Source organism: Chlorocebus sabaeus, chromosome 29 (genome assembly GCF_047675955.1).
Source record: "Chlorocebus sabaeus isolate Y175 chromosome 29, mChlSab1.0.hap1, whole genome shotgun sequence".
Classification (NCBI taxonomy): Eukaryota; Metazoa; Chordata; class Mammalia; order Primates; family Cercopithecidae; genus Chlorocebus; species Chlorocebus sabaeus.
The window spans coordinates 4,134,526-4,138,199 of NC_132932.1; the positions used below are offsets into that span (position 1 = coordinate 4,134,526).

The window sequence follows — 3,674 nt, forward strand, 5'->3', positions numbered from 1 at the left end:
TTTGTCAGAATTGCAAAATCAGAGATCCCTAATTTATTCATAATTTTAAAAATTGTTCTTAAATGCAGCTTTTATACTTTGTCTAACAGGAAATAATTTGAGGCTATTTTAGACAGGCTAAACTTAAACCTTTCCATACTTGGCAAGGTTTATCCTCTCTTACTTCTAGAGTAAAAGAGTTAACGCTGCTACTCAATAGCTCATTTAACCTCGTTAGATCCCTTCTATCTACATCAAACTCTCTTAAGCTACAAATCAATAATTTAGAAGGGGTTATAAGAGAAAGATATCCCTGATCATATCTTCTCACCAGATCATGTCTCTTCAAAAAAGAAGTCTAATTTACCAGAAGCTGCACTGTTGTTCCCTCCTTCTTTCCTTCCTTATTTCGTTTTCTTTTTCTTCCTTTTCTAGTATTTTCCTATAAATATTGCAAAATCTAGTTGGGGAAAGAGATTTTCAAGGAGATAATTATAATACAATACAACAAATGCAGACATAGAAATATATACTTCCTACAATGAAGAGGGTTAGTATAAATCAATAAATTGCCTGAAGGATGGTTTCTGTACAGGAAAGAAAATATAACTTTACATATTTTGAGGTGGACAGCAATTTCTTTAAAGATCCTCTTGGAAAATTTGAATACTCTTCTACTACATTACTATAATACTATTTTTACTGAAAGAAATCTTACTCTTTTTTGGCAATAAATACACAGACTAGATTAAAGCAACTAAAATGAGTTGATATTTGTACTATTGAAATGACTAAGGAGATGTAATTCTGTTATAAATTTTTAGTTGAACCTGTCTTCAGTTCTTTAAAAGAACAAAATGGAATAAGCACATTTTCTTTTTGTGGTATTCTTAGTAAAGTTGAAAAACAGATAAGTATTCTCTGTATTCTGGGAAAGGCATTTTTCTCCTGAGAAATTTTCTTAGTTCTTATCTCATGACTCATATTGTTCAAGAATTCTGCCCTGATTTTTATTAAACATTTATTTTCTATATGACTTAAGCAATCCTGTATATAATTTATAAAATATCACTTACTTTTTTGTCTTTGTTAATGGATTTTTATCTGAGATCCACCACTTATGAAGAATATAAGTGATGTATATTCTTTTCTACTCTCCATGTATGGAACAGAGGGGCTTGCACAGTAGGTACTTGTCAGAATCTGTTGATTATAACTCCAATTTCTAAATTTTTTCTTAGTAATGGGGACCTGACATTATTTATGGTGGTCCAACTAAAATATTGCATTGACTTGCCTCAGGTTCTTTTAAACTTCAATTCAATGATTTAGAATGACCTTATAAGAAAAAGATATTCCTTTTGAAGCCCAGTGTGGACAATCTGATATTAATAGCAGTTGGTTGGTGGCACTTTTGAAAAGTCTTTAAAATGGTTTGTCTACTCCAGCCATCTCATAAATGATCACCATGAACATTTTGATGATTAAAATTTTCTTATAGTTACTGCATTGCCTTATAGTTATTTTCATATTACTTTCCCTTTGCAAAAGGGTAATTCTATCCTTTTTTTAACTCCTGATTTTTTAAGATAAACAACAAACACAAATTATATTTAAAATGATAGAATACATTAGGTTTCCTTTTTCCTCCTAAGAGCGAAGTATTATAATAACAATAACAATGACAACAACAACACTTGCAGTGAGAAAAAATTGGCTTAGACCCACAGGAACAAAACAGGACAGGAGTTAGATGCCAAGACATTTCAACAAAAGTTTGGAAAAGGCAAGACAAAAAAGTAGTAACTGATTTGACAGCATCGGGAAAGCTAAGTCTAAATTACCAACAGAGACGAATAGTGAGGAAAAGGACAGAGATTCACTTCCTGGAATCCCTATGATGATTGGGATGCCAGGATGCCAGGTCAGGGGGAGGTGAGGTTCAGGGCTGCTAATAAAGATTAAGAGAAAGGAACAGTTCGATCTTCCATCCTCTCTGCTCCCAGATGCCATCGGTGGCATATGAGTCACAGACAGAATATTGGCACCTTTGCTTAAGAAACTGAATGTTAATGTCACATCTGCCTTTGGAGATCACAAATGAAAGGCTACCTTTCTACTGGAACCCTAACCAGAAGCCTACCAATAAATTAAACATTTGCATAAGGGATTTGAAAAAAGAAAAAAGTCAGTCTTTAAAAAAACCAAAAGGAAACTGGTAGAATTAGAGGTAATTCAGGGAAAAAAAAACTTTAAAAAACTGTATCTTCTCATCAATGAAAGAAAATATTTGTAATCTTTAAATAAGAATATGATGCATTGAAAAAATATTGAAAAACTTATTTTTGGAAAGTAAATAAAATCAAATAAAAAGAACAATAAACAAAATTAAAACAAATTAGTACGGCATTATAAGAAAACAAGTAGTCAAAGAAGTCATAAAAGTACAGTCTCTATGAAAGTAGAGTAAAAATGTCAAAGAAATAGAAAATAGGAAAGATAAAAACAAGAAACATAAGGAGTCAAGTTAGGGGCAAACCATTCAACTCACACATATTCTAGGAGGACAAAGAGAAGGATGGATTTAAAAGAAACAATGAAAATGAATTTCTTAGAACAGAAAAGCTTAATTTTCTCAATATGAAAGATTTACTGAATGCCCAGCACAAGATTTTAAAAAATCCCAAGGCACATTACTATGAAATTTTGTCATCTTAATGACTGAAAATGCTGTAAAATTATTAAGAAAAAACCACATAGCTCACAAATGAGCAGAAATTAAAATGGCATGAGTATGCTCTGTAGCAAACTGATCCTTGGAATATAGTGGAAAAGTTTGTCAAACTGATTTTCATCCTAGAATTCTATATAGAATAAATCTATCAGGAAGATAGAACAAAGCTTTAGTCACGCAAAAATTTATAAAGTTTACTTCACAAGTATTCTTTGTTTCTGAAAGTATGGGATAATGTGTCCCAGCAAAACAAGAGGAAGAAATGAGATCAATAAATTAATATATGCAATGCAGGGTGGCTAAAGCTATTTTAAAAAAGATCTCAATCTCTTTTCTTTTTCCTTTATCTTTCTTCATGTGAGTCAGGTAATGTGCACGTCATAAGGTTTGAGGGAGATACATCTCACGCAGGAATGCGAAAACTCAGTCATCATGCTTATGAACCACAAAGGGATCAAAAGGCCCTTTTAAGATGACAGCTGTACAGTAGGCATAGGAGACAACAGAAATGGATGAAAGCAGAAGATGGAAGCCCCCCAGGTTCTTAAAACAGAAAGGAGAGGGTGAAAATTTATATTATCTAATATATTGAAGCATCTTAGTTGTAAAGGTACAGTCAGTAGTTTGAAACAAATTTATACAGTCAAGGAAGGATACATTTATAGAAAATTATATCATTTAGAGTTCCAACAGGAAGTTAATGACACACTTAATATAGGATAATAAAGATTTATTTAAAGAGATGTTGTCTATGAGTTTATAGGCATAGAGTACCATACAGGCCAGTGCTACAATCAGAGGTAAGATGCGGTGGAGCTGTTTACACCATTGTGCCTGAAGGGACTGAGAGAGGGAGGAAATACAGAAACCCCAAAAAGAGAGATTTATGATAGCTATGTGAAAAGAGGAATAACCTTTAGTGGGAGGTCAACCAGCATGTGGCCACATAGTCTAGCTTATT

General features: G+C 32.6%; 1 non-coding gene across 1 annotated transcript; it reads right to left on the bottom strand.

Moving 5' to 3' along the window:
- Positions 1–3,069: 3,069 nt before the first annotated feature.
- LOC119620388 (small nucleolar RNA U13) lies at positions 3,070–3,168 on the bottom strand. The gene has a single exon (XR_005236920.1). It is a non-coding gene; the product is annotated as a small nucleolar RNA U13 (small nucleolar RNA).
- Between the last annotated feature and the right edge of the window lie 506 nt (positions 3,169–3,674).